This window comes from Urocitellus parryii, chromosome 4 (assembly GCF_045843805.1).
Source record: "Urocitellus parryii isolate mUroPar1 chromosome 4, mUroPar1.hap1, whole genome shotgun sequence".
In the NCBI taxonomy this organism is placed as follows: Eukaryota; Metazoa; Chordata; class Mammalia; order Rodentia; family Sciuridae; genus Urocitellus; species Urocitellus parryii.
The window spans coordinates 173269864-173288855 of NC_135534.1; the positions used below are offsets into that span (position 1 = coordinate 173269864).

At 39.8% G+C, this 18992-nt stretch overlaps 1 long non-coding RNA gene across 1 annotated transcript; it reads left to right on the forward strand.

Moving 5' to 3' along the window:
- Positions 1-2345: 2345 nt before the first annotated feature.
- On the forward strand, positions 2346-17958 carry LOC113182159 (uncharacterized). Its single transcript, XR_003300678.2, has 3 exons — positions 2346-2588; positions 5729-5805; positions 17725-17958. It is a non-coding gene; the product is annotated as an uncharacterized LOC113182159 (long non-coding RNA).
- Positions 17959-18992: the final 1034 nt, after the last annotated feature.

Below are 18992 nucleotides of genomic sequence, written 5' to 3' on the forward strand. Positions count from 1 at the left end.
ATTCAGGAGTGAAAACATGGCCACTATAACACCATCTTTAGAGTCTATGCTGGGCAAAGGCCTGTGTATAAAGCCAGCTCTTCGTGACAGGAAACTTGAGGCACCTAAGCAGCTGTGCACCCATCCTGCTGAAGGTCAAATGTTGTTTCACATGGTCCTAAGATTCAGTAAACAGCTTTGGGATCCCTACCTTGTTCCACACCCCATAGGACACCATCTGTCTCTTCTAACAGAAAAAATATGTGCACCATCAAAAGGAGGAACCATTTGTGCTCTGGCAGAGGCATAGAAGGGGGATCATGAAAGTTCAGAAAAAGAAGAGATTAATTTCACTAGGAGGAGTCAGGAAGGTTTCATGGGGATGGAGTGACATTAAAACAGCCCTAGGACAAAGTCTGCAAATGCACACCAAGGGTGTTGTTTCCCCCCACCCCCACCACCATCACCACACACACAGACACACACAATTTTTATTTATTAGGTTGTGTGTGTGTGTGTGTGTGTGTGTGTGTGTGTGTGTGTGGTGTGTTTCCAGTGCTGGCATGCAGGGCATTACACTTGCTAGGCAAGTGTTCTTCTGCTGAGTTATACCCCTAGTGCACACATGCCAAATTTGGTATCCGTGGCAGATTCTGCAAACTGATCCCTTTATTCTTTCACTGAGTCCAGTTATATCCACAGAATTCTTTTCAACATAACTTTCCAGCCTGACAACCAGGAACATCACAGGAGAATAAAATCCACCTGCCTTCCTACACCTTGGGAGGTGTGTACAATTGAAACATTCAGAGACTGGAGACACAGTGGTGGGAAAATGCTGAATACAAACACTGATGGTGAGCGGGCTGCTTAGACTTGTGGGGACAGTTTGTGATTGGGGAACCTGGATGGCAGGGCTGAGAAACTAGGTTGCAGAAATATCTGGATTCGGGTTTTTGCAGGCTAGGGAATTTAGGCTTAGGCCTGAGAGAGAGAAGGACTGGCACAACTGTTTTCAGGAAGACATTCTGGCAGCAGCAGGCAGGGCGGGCTGGGCTGGGAGAAGCTGGTAGACCAGCCAGACAATCATCTCAGGCAACAAGTGACGAAACCTCCTCTGAGCTCCTGCGGCACTTGGCAAAAACATCTGTTCAACACTCATCCCACTGCCTGTCTTGGAGCTGTCTTTTGACAGCCTGACGGCCACAAGCCTGTGGCTTCCTTAACAGCAGGGACTGTTTGCTGCCTCTCTGGGGCCCCCGGCCTGACACGGTTCTTGGCAGGTGTTCATTATATATTTGTGAAGTTACTGAATAGGGCAGTGAAAAAAAGGACAAGGGGTGTACAGAGAAGGGCACAGATTTCCGGAATAACATCCTGTTTAGCAAGTGCAGTTCCTAAGGCCTGGGCATTGGAGCAGCTGTCTTTTGGTGTGTGTGGAGAAGTAAAGGCATGTGCAGGCAGATGGCAGGGAAGAAACTACAGTCCACTCCAGTTGGAGTGGGAGTTGCCGTCAACTTCTGTGTGTGTGCATGCGTGTGTTCGTGCGTGCATGTGTGTGTGTGTGTGTGTGTGTGTCTGTCTGTCTGTCTTGGGGAGGGTCTTGCAAGAACTTCTTGCTTTTCTCAGAAAGGTGGATGGCCAGGCCGGAGAACTCACAATCTACTGTCCTAAGGTACTTTAAGAAGTATATTAAAAGTCTTTTTTGGTTGCAAATGGTGGAAACTCAATACAAGTGAGCATAGAGAAAACGAGATGTTTATTGTCTCGTAAGATACATTTGGGAACAGCCAGAACCAGTGATTATCACAGTGCTAACAATGCGAAGTTCTCCTTCCCTCTCTAATGTCTGCTTCTCTCTCCACTCACCAGCCTCATTCTTACAAGCCCAGCTTCCTCCAACAGGCTGGAAACTTGGCAGCCTGGGTCTTCTATCTGAGAGATTTTTCCACAGGGAGGCATCAAAGACTTCCTATCTCATGTCTCAATGTCAGAGAAAGGATTTTGATAGGCTCTGTTTTTGCTAGGATCTTGCCCCTGGCCTAAGACCAAACCTTAGTAGCGGCTAAGGAAGCAGGACTATATAAGGAAGAAATCAGTTCCACCAAAAGCCTCATAGTCGTAAAAGGAAAAGGAGCATTTTCCAGAGGCAGAGCCAGCGATAAAACCTCTGAGTCCTTTGCATAAGTTAATTATTTTGCACCATTCCCTTTCATTTTCAGTCCTGGAGATAGAACACAGGGTGCTCTACCACTAAATGACATTATTTTCTTATTTTCTTTTTTGGTTGATTGGTTTGTTTGTTGAGGCAGGGTCCAGCTAATTTCCCAGGCTGCCCTTGAATTTGCTGTCCTCCTGCCTTACCCTCCTGAGAAACCAGGATTACAGGCATGCTTTGTGGCACCCAGTACTATTGTAATCTTTTTCTTTTTTCTTCCTCTTGGTACTGGGCATTGAACCGAGGACCTCACATATGCTCCCAATCTCTCTACCAACAAGCTACAACCCCAGACCCGAATGTAATCTTGAATATCCTTGGAGATATAATTTCAGGAAACCAAGGCACAGAGAGGAGTAACAAACTGCCATAAATCATCAGCTAATAAATGGTAAGAATTTAATAAATTCAATGTATTATTATTATCAACTATTATTATCAAATTTAATAGTTAATAACTAGAATTGGAATTCATTCAATCTAACTCTCAACTCTGTGTCTTCCCTTTATGTTATGTTGCCTATTTACTACAGAAGGAAACAAAGCAAAGTATAGGGGTGGGAAGCAGGAACATAGATAATTTCTCCCAGGAAAATCCTAAGGCTGGGCTGAGGAGTCTGTGGGAAGTGATTGATCCAGTGTTGCCATGGCAATCATCAATAAGAAACTCCCCTACCCATCAATCTTATTAGAGATACTAAAAAAGGGATATTTCATTTTGACTTAATCATACTTCTATCTTAACTTACTTAAAGTAGAACTTCAGAAGCCAGGAAAAACAAGTGAAAGAACAATGAGGTCCCATTTTCACCTATTAAAAATTTAAGCAATCAGAAGTATAATAGCTGTGCTGGCAGTGGTGGAGAAATGGTTTGCTTCCAAATGGTTGGTGACAGGATAAAGTGGTCCAACCTGTGAAAAGCAATTTATTTGGTCATGGGGGTCAAAAGCAACTAAAGTGTTTTTTTTTAAACCTTTTTAAAAATTTTTATTATTGGTTGTTCAAAACATTACATAGTTCTTGACATATCATATTTCATACATTTGATTCAAGTGGGTTATGAACTCCCATTTTTACTCTGTTTTTTAAACCTTTGACCTAGTAATTTCAGTCTTTTGAAACAGCTCAGAGTCACAAAACAAAACCCAACTATTGCCATGTGCAAGAGGTACATCAAAAAAACAGTGTTCCTCATAAAAGGGAAAGAAAAAATAGAAAACAAGTGCCATGATGCAAACCGAAACACAAGAAAACAGGGGTTATGATATTAATATTAGAGATGGTTAAATTCACATACACACACACAAAAAAAAATAAAATAAAAATAAAACAGAAAACAAGACACAGAAGAATACATGAACAATAAAGACTGAGAATTACAATGAATATGTGTCATAAATACTTATGCATAAAATAATATAATGTTAGAATTCATAAAGCAACAGAATAATAGGAAATATGTAAAGAAATAGACAAAAATACAATAATAGTAGGTAATTTAAATTCATTAAATTATTAAATTTTTAATTATTCATTAAATAAATAGCTTATTATTATTATTTAAAGAGAGAGAGAGAGAGAGAATTTTAATATTTATTTTTTAGTTTTCGGCGGACACAACATCTTTGTTTTTATGTGGTGCTGAGGATCGAACCCAGGCCACACGCATGCCAGGCGAGTGAGATACTGCTTGAGCCACATCCCCAGCCCCTCTTAGCTCATTACTAATAAATAAACTGTATAATTAAAAAGCATTTAAAGAATTTGATTTATTAATTAGTAAACTAGATTGAATTAAAAGATATAAAAATCCATACCTTGAAAATCTAGAATATACTCCATTGGTAAATGCCTGTGGTCATTTGCAAATGACTACAGGTCAGGCCTCAAAAATCAAAACAAACAAAACCCAAAAACTTTAATGCATTTTTAAAAATATTTTTTAGTTGTTGATAGACATTTACTCCATTTATTTATATGCAGTGCTGAGAATTGAACCCAGTGCCTCACACATGCCAGGCAAGTGCACTACCATTGAACACCAGCCCCAGCCCCAGCTCAACTTTAGTGCATTTTAAATAGTAAAATGAAGCTGGGCACAGTGCAATTTGCCTGTAATCCCAGCAATTCAGGTGTCTGAAGCATGAAGATTGCAAGTTTGAGGCCAGCCTCAGCAACTTAGCAAGAATCTGTCTCAAAATTAAAAATAAGAACTGGGGATATAGCTCAATGGTAAAGCACCCCTGAGCTCAAATCCTGGCGCATATATATATATATATAAATTAATTAATTAGCAATCATCTAGTTTCAGCCTTCCAAGTCACTAAGATTACAGACATGTGCCACTATGCCCAGCTTTATGAGATACTTAAAGTAGTCCAATTCATAGAGACAGAAAGTAGAATGGTATTTACAGGGGCTGCAGGTAGGAGGAAATGGGAAGCTATTGTTTGATGGATGTACTTTTAGTTTTGCAAGCTGAAAAATCTCTGAAGATTGCTTGCACAACAGTATGAATAAACTAACACTACTGACTGTACACATGGAAATTACTGAGTTGGTAAAATTTTGTGTTATGTGTATTTACTACGATTGTTAAAAAAAAAAACCTCTATCAAGAAATTAAGAAATTATCTCTTAATTAATTCTCAAAGTGCAAAATGACTTGAAAAAAGTGATGGTTCCCAAGGAGATAATCCAAAAGATAAGTCAAAGGAATGAGCATTCAAAGGAATGTGGCTACCTCTCACATAATCTTCAGATCAGGATTAAGAGAGAGAAATTCTGAATAGTGCAAGCTCCAAGACTGATATGTTGACTGCAGTAAAAAAAAAAAAAAAAAAATGTTGCTTTTCTTCCTACAATTATTTAACAAGTGCAATGGTTTGAAGATTTATGTGTGCTGGAGACTTGGTTCTTGGTGTGGTGATGCTGAGGTGAAACCTTTAACGGTGGGGCCTAGTAGGATCTAATTAGGTCAGGGGAGGATCAGGGGAGACATCTTCCAGAAGAGATTAACACAGGTCTAGTGGGACTGGATTAGTTCCCTTGAGAATGGGTAGTTATGGACTGGGGATGTGGCTCAAGCTGTAACACGCTCGCCCGGCATGCGTGCGGCCCTGGGTTCGATCCTCAGCACCACATACAAAAAAAAAACAAAGATGTTGTGTCCACGAAAACTAAAAAAATAAATATTAAAAATTCTCTCTCTCTCTTCTCTCTCTCTCTCTCTCTCTCTCTCTCTCCCACACACACCTCTTTAAAAAAAAAAGAGAGAGAAAGAGAATGGAGAATGGGTAGTTATAAGGGAAGCTAGGACCTCCCCTGAATCCTCTTTCACCTGGGCTGCTCATTTTTTCCTCAAGTCTCCCTTTCCACTCTTGCAGGAGCTCCTGCCATTGCATTTCCATTTGCCATGAGGCCCTCACCAGAGTCAAGCAGATGCTGGAACCATGTTCTTCAACCTCAAGAACTGTGAGCTAAATAAACCTTTTTACTTGCAATACTCACCCTTTGATATTTTATTACAGCAACACAAAATGAACTAGAACAACAAGCATGTATGCCAGCGCCTGGTCATCTCTCACTTCGGGAGCAACAGTCTGGGGTAAGACAGGGCCCTAGAGGTGATATGAATGTGAACCCAGGGGCTAAGCTAGACCCTCGTTCGAGGGCCTTCAGGAGCCCTGAGAGTGGGAGGAAGAAAGGGTGGAGGTTGTTCAAGGGACAAGACATTAGAGCTGGCTTTTAACAGAAGTACGATTTCACCAGAACAGAAGGTCTATGAAGAACATTACAGGCAGATGAAACTACAAGAGCAAAGGCCCAGAGAATCAAAACTGCACATTCTGTTCAACTCCACTAACTAGTCCAAGAAAAGGAGAGGCAGACATGGTGGCACTCCCTTGTAATCCCAGCAACTCAAGAGGCTGAGGCAGGAGGATTGTAAGTTGAGGCCAGCCTCAGCAACTTAGTGAGGTCCTAAGCAATTTAGTACCTGTCTCCAAAAAATAAATAAAGAGGGCTGGAGATGTGGCTCAGTGGTAAAGTGCCCCTGGGTTCAATCCCTAGTACCAAAAACAACAACAAACAAATAAAAACACAAAACATACACAACCAAATAAATAACAGGGAAAGGAGAAGAGAGTACAAACTGCTCAAAGATTTAGGTTATTCTCTCCAAATAACCCCTTTCTTTACCTGGACTTTGATTGTAGCTTCCTCTTTGTGACTTTAGGTAAATGATTTCCCGTAAGACTCAGTTTTGTCATTTACAAAATGGAACCGATAATGCCACCTGGTTTTTGTGAGGATCAAGTCAGAGAAGGTATAATAAGAGTTTAAACTCTCAAACATTCAGCCACAGGAGACACTGGTTCAGTGCGGCTCTACTTGTTTTATAGATAAAGGGGACTTCTCCAACTTAACTGCATTTCTTATTCTCCTTGAAGTTTTTCTTTTTCTATCTTTTTTGGTTATTTTTGTTTTGTTGGAAACAGTGTCTTGCTATGTTGCCCAGGCTGGCCTCAAACCCCAAATCCTCCTGCTTCAGCCTCCCAAGTAGCTGGAATTATAGACATATGCCAGAGCTTCAGAGCAAGACTCTGAAGATTTTGATGTGCCTGATTCTCCCCTCCCTAAAGTGTCTTCCAAGATTCCCTCTACACACTTAGATACCAGGTTATCAGCTCCCTGAGGAGACAAAGTTAACTCTTCCTGGTGCCTCCAGGAACTAGTAGTTAATAAAAACGATTAAGAATGACTTAGCTTCAGGTGGCTTTAGTCAAATTCATGGCCAGGGTATATGGTGCCAACCACTATGCCATTAACACCAGGGGCCACACAGAGGCCTCTCAGGTCTGCAGAGTCAGCAGCAACTCCATATTCTTTGGTGGTTTTTTCCCCTGAAACTTGCAGATAGTGTCCTTTTAATTCCTGATAACTTCATCTACTAATGTATCCATCCATGATGGATGTGCATGACATATTTACAAAATTGCTCTAGAAATGTGTGCAAAATGAAGTGAAATCCAAGAGAAGAAGAATCTAAGCCTCACTGGTTTGGAGATGGACTTTGTGAGACCAGTAGAGAAAGGACATGAGGGTTAAAGGGAAAAAATACAATTAAGATTAGAGCTCAGGGTCCCTGCTGCTTCTTGTAAGGCTGAGCGACTGCTTCTGGATGAATCTATGCCCAGTGGCAGGGACACAGCAAGTATTAACCTTCTAGAGGGTTCTCTGCAAATCCCCCTCTCTCTGCCTCAGCCCTCCCAGCCTTAAATCATTGTTCAGAGTTTTTCCCCTGAGGAGCACTGAGATTTGCCAGAGTCCTAGAGTGAGCAGTAATGGAACAGAAATTAGGAGCTGAATGAGTTATAGTCCTAGCTCTTCTATTCTTAACTCCTAAGCTTTTATGGAGCTCTGAGGGTTAACCTGCATTTTAAAAGCCCACACATGGAAAACTCACCATTAGGGAAAAATTAAGTTAGAGCCCTAAGTCACAGCTGACATTAGAATAAATTCCAGATGGCTTAAAGATTTGCATGTAAAATGAAATTGTAAAAATAGTAAAAGAAGAAAATAGGTGGATATTTATAATTTTGGAAGGAAAGGGGAGTACAAAATATTGTTCTAAGTTTGTACCAAAGGCAAATAATAAAGAAAAAATTAACACTATTAAAAAATTCATGCATCAGAAGACTGTTGCAAAAGTAGAAGGGTTAAGAAAAAACCTGGGAGACGATGGGTTCCACATGAAATGGTGGAAAATAAAGAAAGGGAAGAGAGATTGGGGCAATTATCAGGTCATTAGGATGCTATCCTAGTAAAGAAGAGCTACATGATCTACTTGCAGAAGTAAAAGGAAAAAAACTCATGGAATACGTTTGATTTAAAAATTTTCTTTTAGTGATGACCAAAGAACTTCTGGAAAAAGGATATAGACCATTTCAGAAAATGTCCTTATTTGAGTTTTTGAGGTTTTAGATCCAGCTAAATGTGGATTTCTTACTAAGGAAGAACTGTTCAGGTATAAAAATGGAAAAGTTGAGTCTTTTTCCCAAGAGGAAATGGAAGAAATACTGTCTACTGAAATTAATCCAGAATAAAATTCAATTAATTACAAGGACTGTATAAGAATGATGGTGAAGCCGGGCACGGTGGTGCACGCCTGTAATCCCAGCAGCACGGGAGGCAGAGACGGGAGGATCACAAATTCAAAGCCAGCCTCAGCCTTGGCGAGTAACTAAGCAACTCAGTGAGACCCTGTCTCTAACTAAAATACGAAATAGGGTCGGGAATGTGGATCAGTGGTTGAGTTCCCCTGAGTTCAATCTCTGGTACCCCTCCCCCAATAAAACAATGGTGATAGATGAAAATTAATCGTTCTGAAGACTTCTAATTGAAGAGATAATTTGAAAAATTGCTTGTCCTCGTTAATTTCACACTTCATATTGCAATTCTTGTATCTGATATTTAATGCCTCATGACATAACTATTTTAAGATATTTTGTTTTCTAAAGATGATCATAACAATTTTAAACATAAATTTATTTAATATATTCATACTTACAAATTGGCAAATTACTGATCATTTTAAAATTACCCTGAAAACATTATAACATTAAGATGCATTGTTGTTTATTTTCTATAATGAAACCCATGTTACCTTCAAAGTAAAAGAGAGAGAGAGAGAGAAAGAAAAGAAGGAAGGACAGAAGAAAAGAATTATGAAGTCAGTTAATGGATTAAGAGAAAAAGAGGGCCTTGGGCCATTTTTTGGAGTAGTAGATTAGGCAACTACATTTGGAGTAGCTGCGACAATCATCCACTTCCTTCCTTTGACAATAGTCATCTGCCAGCTGCGGTGTGAATTTACTCCAGACCAAACCAGTGAGTGCACCAGGCAACATATACATGTATATTAGTATGTATGTATTTATGTGTGTGTGTATGTAAGCCCAATCAGCACATTCTACTCTTCCTGCATATGTACTGTATGCACAGTCAGTAAACAGTACATATAAGATCAAGAGCATACAATTAAAAGATAAACAGGAGCCCTGCAAATCTGTAATTCCAGCTACTTGGGAGGCTGAGGCAGGAGGATCATAAGATCAAGGCTAGCCTCAGCAACTTAATAAGACCCCATGTCTCCAAATAAAAAAATAAAAAGGAATAGGGGTGTAATTCAGTGGTAGGGCACGTGCCTAGAATACATAGACCCTGGGTTTGATCTCTGGTACCAAGAAAAATAAAAGAAAAAGATTAAATATCTAGAACTATTAAAACTTTTCAGTAAAATCAACACTGTGAAATAAGACCCTGAAAAACCATTCAGGGAGACCAGAATGTGCCACAACAAAATATGGCACTTTGGCATAAGGATTACTTTGAGCTGAAGGCAATTGAGAAGAAGGAAACATACATATAAAGAATCTCTCTGCCCCTGACCCATTTACCAAAAAGCAAGACATAGATTTACAAAGACAAAGATGGCCTCCCCCTTGTCTACCCAGAAGAACAAAGGTTAACCACTGAAGGCAACTTTAGAGCTTACCAGCCTGGAGATGGCATGAGGGGAATCTTTATAACAAGTTTACTAACTAACATTTTTCTGCCACAATTTTCTATCTCTAGAGGCTCAAAGTCTTTTCCTTTGTCTTGTCATTTCTCTATACCTTTACTGTTCTTTGTTGAAGATACTACATAAACTAGAATTCAAAGTCATCTCTTTGAGAATTATTTCCTAGGTATCTACTATGTATACATGAAATATTCATGTTAATAAATTATTTGTTGTTTTCTTGTTGATCTGTCTTTTGTTTCAGGAGTTATTTCTATCTAAAAATTTGGGGGAGGGAGTGCAAAGAAAACAATTATCTTTCTTCCCTACTCTATCCATTAACAGGAAAATGAATGCCAAAAGAAATCCCAGAATTAATAATACTAAAAACAAGGTATAAATTAAGTGTAATTAAGGTCTTAATAAGATAGGTGAAAAGTAATATATTTCATATATTAAAAAATCAGGGGTTGGGGTAGTGGCTCAGTGGTAGAGTGCTTGCCTAGGACGTGTGAGGCACTGAGTTTGACCCTCAGGACCACATAAAAATAAATAAATAAAATAAAGGTATTGAAAGGTATTGTGTCCATCTACACCTAAAATATTAAAAATAAAAAAAAAAGAATCAGGGGCTGGAGATGTAGTTCAATGGTAGAGCACTTGCCTAGCACAGGTGAGGCACTGGGTTTGATTCTCCACACTTATAAAAATAAATAAATAAAATAAAGGCATCTTGTCCATCTACAACTACAAAAAAAAAAAATCCTTTTTACAAAGAATCAGGTAGAGATTTTAGAAATTTAGAGGACTGGGGATGTGGCTCAAGCGGTAGTGCACTCGCCTGGCATGTGTGCGGCCCGGGTTCGATCCTCAGCACCGCGTACAAACAAAGATGTTGTGTCCGCCGAAAACTAAAAAATAAATATTAAAAAGTTAAAAAAAAAGAAATTTAGAACTTGTGTTGCCAAATGAATATTCAATAGACTAAATACAAAATAGATACCTTTGAAGAGTGAATAACAGAATTAAAAGATCAAACTGAAAAATTCTTCTGAGATGAAGTTCAAAAGAACAAAATCAGTTAGTACAAAAGAAAAGTTAGGAAGCATGGAGGATGGGTCCAGAAATTTTACCATCCCATTTCATAGGAGTTTTAGCATAAGGAAATAAAGGAAGTGGAAGGAAATAAAGAAAATAATATTATTTCCTAGACTTGAAAAAGTATATAAGCTTCACATTGAAACAGCTCATTGAACACCAAGAAGAACAAACAAACAAAATCTACACTCAGATTAATTATGATCAAATTTTAGAACACCAAGCATAAAAGGAAATACTAAGTAACTTTGTTCTGTCCACTTTCACTTGTAAGAGAATTTTTCTAGGAAGAAGACACAGAACAATTATCCAATTCTCAAAAGAGCAACCAAAAAAGGAAGTCTTAGAACCACCGTTTTTAATAAAGGCAATATTTGCAAGAAGGGGTTCTGGAACCCTTGAGCGAGACCTTTCTCTGAAGATTGCTCCACAAGGTCCCATTCATGGTTTTTGTTTGTTTGTTTGTTTGTTTGCACACTTGGCCAAAGCTCAAAACCAGACTTTTCTATTCTTAGCTTAGACAATACACTATTATACTTTCTTTTTTCCGGAGGAACATCTGCAAAGGTTTTCCCTCAGGAATGTGCCTATTTTTGAAAGTCTCTAAGACTCAAGAATGAGTCTCTAAGATTCATTTTGCTGCTCTTAAGATCTAGTCAGGAAAACAGAGGATGGGATCTTGAAGGCCCATGCAGTTTTTTAGTGTTGGGGACAAGGAGTCAAAACCGGGAGACTGAAAGTCCTGGCCCTACTTCTTCTAACTGTGTGATTCAAGCAAGTCACTTTTACTGTCTAAGACTGTTTCCTGGTCTGTGAAATGAGAATACACTTGTTCTGCTTCTCAGGATAGTTCTGAAGCTAAGATGGTAAACAATAAGGTCACAAGTTCTAAACCATGGAAATTCCTTCAAGGCACAGATAGACAATGTCATCTTGTAAGACATAGGGAATGTTAGGGACTCTGCTTAACAAAAATGCGTAGGAGATAAATTTGGCCCTGGGTCACCAACTTATGACCCCTTCTCTTAACAAAACTAAGGATAATCAGAGTATAGCAGCTCTCAAAATTGATATAAAATAAAATTATGCTTTTCTCCCTGTTGTGGGTTGAATTGTGTCCACATACACACACAAATGATATATTGAAGTGCTAACCCACAGAACCTCAGAATGGGACTTTATTTGGAAATAGAGTCATTACAGATATACTTTATTATACTGAAATTATTACTGACTAGGGTTGGCCCAATCTACTCAGGCCATATGAAGACACAGAAATACAGGGAAAACGTCCCATGAAGATGGAAGCACATCTATAATCTGTAAGCCAAAAAAAAAAAAAAAAAAAAACGTTAAGGATTGCTGGCCTGGGAACTAGGAGAGGGGTACAAAATAGATTTTCCCTCAGGGTCATTGAAAGAAAGAAATCCTGCTGAAACCTTGATTTCAGACTTCTAGCCTCCAAAACAGTGATAAAATAAGGTTTTGATGTTGTAAGCCACAGTTTGTGATACAGTCACATACCATAAAACAACTCAGTCAATAATGGGTTACACATAAAATAATGGCTCCAGCCCAGCGTAGTGCACACACCTGTAATTCCAGTGACTCAGGAAGCTGAAGCAGGAGGATCACAAGTTCAAGGCCAGCCTCAGTAGTTTAGTGAGACCATAAGCAACTTAGTGAGACCCTGTCTCTAAATAAAATATTAAAAAAGAGCCGGGGATGTGGATCAGTGGCTAAGCCCCCCTAGGTTTAATCCCCAGTACCAATAAATAAATAAAAATTAAAAAAACAATGGTTCTGTTAGGATTATAAGGAGCTAAAAATTTCCTATCACCTTGTGATGCGATAGCTGTATAAAACCATAGTGGAAGGCATTACTCCCACCTTTGTAGTGATGCTGGGATAAGCAAACTTACTATAAAAGTGTAACACATACAATTGGGTATCATACATGATATTTGATAATGATAAAAGTGACTGGTATTGTTTTGTAAAGACTATACTCTTATTTTAGAAGTTACATCTTCTTACAAGAAAGAATTTATTGTAAAAATAAACATGCTAATGTTACACCAGCAGCAACCTAACATATCCTGTGTTTACCAGATCCGTCTTTTTTCTTTGTGTATATATGGTACTGGAGATTGACTGAACTACACCTTTAGCCTTTTTAACTTTGAGACAGGATTTCACTAAGTTGCTAAGGGTCCTGCTAAGTTGCTAGAGCTGGCCTCAAACTTGCAATTCTCCTATATCAGACCTACCCCACTGAGATTACAGGTGTATGCCTGTATGACTACCACAGCTCTTGATTGCATGAAGAGGCTGCCATAGAGGCTGGAGCTCATTGGCAGAGCATTTGCCTAGCATGTGCAAGGCCCTGTGTTCTATCCTCAAAACCACTAAAAATTAATTTAAAAAGTGACTTCTATGGTTTGAATAAGTGTCTTCCAAAGGCCCATGTATTAAAAACTTGGTCACCACCCTGTGGCCCTATTGGGGGAGGTGGTAAAACTTTTAGGAGAAGGGAGACCTAATGGATGGAAGTTAGTCATTGGGTGTATGTCCTCCTAGGAGATTGTGTGACTCTGATCTCTTCCTCTTCCTCTCATGATTTTCAGCAGCCATGAAATAAGCAACTTTCTCCTCCACACATTTCCATCATGATGTACTGCCTTACCAGACGCTTAAAAGCAACAGTCCAACTGGCTATGGACTGAAACCTGTAAATCTCTGAGCCAAAGTAAACCTTTCCTTCTTTAAAACAACAAAACAAAGCAAAAAAATATATATATATGCCGCAGTCCGGCTGCAGCAAACTAACCGGGGGGGTGACGAATAACTTGTGAACGTTGATACAACAGGAGTAGGAGCCGTTTATTGTAGGACAACAGAGGTATTTATACATTTTGCACAGCTTATCTTAATTAGCATAAACTAGATACATCAGTCAACCAATAAGGAATCTCCACACTTAATGGCTCGCTTTTGTTACTTCTCAAACCACTCCCTCTGGCATTTTGCCAGGCACCATCCAGACTTGTTTACGAACTCTAACATTTCTCTGGCAAAATACCAGGTGTTATTTTGACTTGTTTACAGACCTTAACATATATATATATATATATATATATATATATATATATATATATATATACATACACACACACACACATACATATATGTATATATATTTATATATGTATATATATTATAGTACTGGAGATTGAACCTAGTACCTTGCATGTGCTAGGCAAACACTCTTCCCAGAGCTACACCCCCACCACTTTTTATATTATTTTGAGGCAATATCTCACTAAGTTGCCCAGGCTAGCCTTGAATTTAGCCTCCAGAGGAGTTAGGATTACAGCAACCTGTGCACTACCATGTCCTACTCCTTTCCCCATTTTTAAACTGATTGTCTCAGGTACTTTTTACAGTAATGGAAAGCTAACTAACACAGAAGACATGTTGATTGGTTGGCCTATACCATCTAGGCTTATGTAAGTACACTCTAATGTTTGCACAATGAGGACATTGCCTAATGACACATTTCTCAGAACTGTCATTAGCTGACATATGACTGTACTTTGTTAAGGTAGCCTTAGAAACTCACACACTCTCCTGCTGGGAACTTTAGTTTACACAGGTTTCAATTTCTAATATTCAGCATTATAACATGGAATATGGATGCCAGGTAGGTTCATTGTCTCGAAAATTTGAAGGGCGAAATCCACAGACCCAAGGATGAGAGCAAAGTAACAGGGTTTATTAGAGTAATAGAAAGAAAGCAGAGCTTCCAAAGAGGAAGGGATACCAAGAGAGGGATGCCAATGAGTGTCTGTTGTCTATGGGTTTTTATGGGCTTGATCTGTCCCTGTAGAGGATTGGTGGGATATAGAATTTAGAAAGGGGGCCAATCAACTCTATATTGCCTTCTTCAGCAAATCTGAAGAAAAGTAATTTCTAAGCTTTAATCAGCACAAGAATGGGGGTGAGGGTCTGTTTGGGGTCAGTGGTGTCTAGAGGCTATTACGGAACTGTCCTTGTGGCTAGGAATAGCTGGGGTCAGAATGATTTCCCACTTCTTACTTCCTCCTTTTCTTCTCTGAGACCCTTTTCCTGGATACCTATGAGTGGTCTATCTTTTTGTCTCAGCATGAGTGTCAGTGGGACACTCCCAACTTAAGTCCTGGCAGGACCAGTACAGTGCCAGATTTAAGGAAGTGGTCACTCTTGTTTCCTGCAAGTGCCAAGTGTGAGTGTCCCCATAAGAATAGGGCCTCTGTAGTTGTGTTGGAGTGTTTACAGAAGTCCTGCTTGAAGGAGGATGGCAAGTTGGCAGCCATCCCCGAAACTTAGGGAGACCTTATCTCAAAATTTAAAAATAAGCTGGCTCAATGGTGCCCGCCTGTAATCCCAGCAGCTCGGGAGGCTGAGACAGGAGGATTGCATGTTCAAAGCCAGCCTCAGCAAAAAGTGAGGTGCTAAGCAACTCAGTGAGACCTTGTCTCTAAATAAGATACAAAATAGGGCTGTGGATGTGGCTCAGTGGCCAAGTGCCCCTGAGTTCAATCCCTGGTACCCCTCAAAAGGGCTGTGGATGTAGCTCAGTGGTAAAGCACCCTGGGTTGAATTCCCAGTACTGGAAAAAAAAAAGAAGTCCTACTTGAGTACTTCCTTTAAAATCATCTTTAGATATATTTTGGAGCTGATTATAAAATGTAGTTGCCAACCACCTGAACCCAAGGCAAACAAGGTATTTCTCACAACACACAGGTATTTCTCACCATCTCAAAATTCATCCTCTTTCCTTAAGGTAGAGGTTTATAAACTTGAGTTCTCTCCACCACCCCTACACTGCCTTGTTCCGCTCTATCAATTAATGAGTTAATTCCCATTCTAGGTGCTAGGGATTTAGAGTTGAATAAGACACCAAAAATGGTGGGGAAGCTTAATCATTATTATTATTCTTTAAATTTGTATTTATTTTTATTATTTATTTTTGTGATACTGGGGCTTAAACACAGAGCCTGTTGCATGCTAGGCAAGCACTTTATCACTGAGCTATATCCTTACCCCTTTTTAATTTTTATTTTGAGATAAAGTCTAGAAAGTTGCCCAGGCTGGCCTCAAATTTATAATCCTCCTGCCTCAGTTTCCTGAGTAGTTGGGATTATAGGTACTTACTGCCAAGCCCAAATTCACTTTTAAAAACTCAATTGCTATAAAATGTGATAAGGGCTATATGAAAACAAATCCAAGGACCTAAGAGAACTAACAGAGTAGTGACTCCCAGGCTGCCAAGGAGACAGAGTAAGAAGATGGTATCAACACTGCCTTTTCAACAATGAATGACTGTTAATTATATGAGAAGGAGGAAGGAGGAAGGGTGACAGGTTGGATGAAAAAGGGTGAGGAGTAAAGAGTGACATCAAATAGCTTGGGTGATGGGTAAATGTGGTGCCAATCACTAAGACAGGGAAGCCCAAACGAGGAAAAATGTGAAGGAAAACAGAGTTGATTCAGTATTGGACATACTGAATCTGAGTTGCCTGTGGACATACAGGGAAAGACGATAAACACAGTGTTTCCAAAGTACATTCCAGGAATCTTAGTTCCCAGAGAAATGAATATTCTAGGAAAAAGAGGGGAGCAGAATCTGTTGAAGGTTGTTCTAGCCCAGGTTCCTGAAAAGACAAAGCCTGGAGCAAGGATTATATGCTGATGTTTTTAAAAGAGGTGCAAACCCAGAACATGGGAAATAATGAAAAATGCCTGGAGCAACCACAGGCTGTTGGCAGCAAGTGGTTGGCCTCAGAACTCCACGGTGGAATCAAACTGCAATAGTCAAGGAAAAAGCAAAAGGCCAGGGCATCAGGACTCAAGCAGAATTGAGAGAATCTGAGAGAACATATAGAATGTGTTCATTGCAGATGTCAAATAAGTTTAGGAAATGCTGGGTATTGCATACCCGCTCTTGGAAGCTTGTAATGCATATTAGCCCACAGACAATTCTAGAAACACTTTGCCATCTGTACCTGAGATTGGGTTCTATATAAACAACACAGGATTTTTGTTGTTGTTTGTTTTATAAAACCACTGAGCCACAACCCCAGCCCTTTTTATATTTTATTTAGACGTGGTCTCGCTAAGTTGCTTGGGGCCTTGCTAAATTGCTGAGGCTGGCTTTGAACTCACAGTCCTCCTGCCTCAGACTCCCAAGTCACTGGAATTACAGGCTTGTGCCACTGCACCCAGCTCAGGAAACACAGATTTCTTGTGGTTCTAGAGTATGGGAAGTCCCAGGTCAAGAGACCACATCTAGTAAAGGCTTTTTTCTTTTCTTTTTTTTTTTTTTTTTTTTTTGAGGTACAGAACCCAGAGGTGCTATACCACTAAGCTATATTCACAGCCCTTTTTCATTATTTTTTTATTTTGAGATACGGTCTCACTACCTTGCCCAGGCTGACCTCAAACTCTTAATCCTTTTGCCTCAACCTCCTAACTTGCTAGGATTACAGGAGTGTACCACCACACCCAGCCTGATAAAGGATTTCTTGTTGCACTATCTGGAGGCATAAGAAAGAAGAGCAAAAGAAACCAAGTGATTCAACTTGCAGCCTCAAACCCTTTTATAATTGGCATTAACCCATTCATAAGGGTGGAGCCCCCATGACCTAAACACCTGTTCGACTCCATCCCTCAACACAGTTGCACTGGGGAATTAAGTTTCTAGCACATACTATGGGGGCATAGATTTAAATAATAGCAACACCAAAGAAGATAGTGGTGGCCAGGAGACAGTGAAGGATGTGGGCTCCAGGGAGGATTTTCTTGGCTTTTCTTTGCTTCTAGGACCAGAGCAGCCAGATTGAGCATGGTTTGGGATATCCAACACCATTCGTTGTTGCTGTCCATTTGGTGATGTTGGCCTTCATGCCCTGGAAATGCCCGATGCTGTCTCAAAAACAAGGAGAGGGGGAGCCCTGGAATAGGAATCATCTCTGAAGGAATGGCAGCTGGAGGATGACCCAAGTTCAGCCACAGGGAGGCTCTTGGGTTCTTCCTCTCCAAATACTCTATGCCAGGCAGCCCCTGGGCATCCTCTGGTGAGAGGCTCCCCTCTGCCCTCCTTCCCTACCCAGATCCTTCAAATCTTTTTTTTTTTTTTAGAGAGAATTTTTAATATTTATTTTCTAGTTCTCGGTGGACACAACATCTTTGTTGGTATGTGGTGCTGAGGATCGAACCCGGGCCGCACACATGCCAGACAAGCGCGCTACCGCTTGAGCCACATCCCCAGCCCCCAAGATCCTTCAAATCTGAATCCACATTTTAGTAAGATCCTCAAGTATTTCTCTAAGTCTATTAAAGTTTGAGAAATGCATACACTAGAGATCAGTCTTTGCTCCCTTTATTTACAACATCAAACAATACTGTTTTTGGGTTTTTTTTTTGGTTTTGTACCAGGGATTGAACCTAAGGGCACTTAACCATTGAGCCACATCCCCAGCCCTTTTTGAGATAGGGTCTCCCTAAGTTTCTTAGATCACCACTAAGTTGCTGAGGCTGGCTTCAAACCTGTGATCCTCCGGCCTCAGCCTCCTGAGCTGCATGTGCCACTCGCCCAGCAGCACTAGGTTTTGATAATTCACATCACTAACAGGAGTTTTCTCCTAGCAAAAATTACATTAAAATCTCCATGATTGTGATACCTTTCCAAAGTAACTAAAAATAGCAAAATTCATAAAAATTATGTCACTAATATGTTTTTATTGCTTTGGTATTAATAACACCCTTTTATAGCCACATAATCTCACCTGATTCTAGAATATAAAATCTTCAATCAGAGTTTTTGAGTGAATAAATGAATGAATTATTTTTTGGGGGGGGGCTCTTTGGTTGGTAAAAAACTGAATTATGAGAGGGTTTTGGGGTTACATCAATAAAGAATTTTATTCAGCTGCTAGTAAGAAAGATTCAAAGCATCTGTGGCCTAAATAAAAATAAGATAGGGATGTAGTTTCCTCTCAGGAGAGTCCAGGCTGGTATGGAGACTATCCACAAGTCTCCAGATTGGAATCCTCTGTCTTCACACATGACTTTTACCCATTAAATGTCAC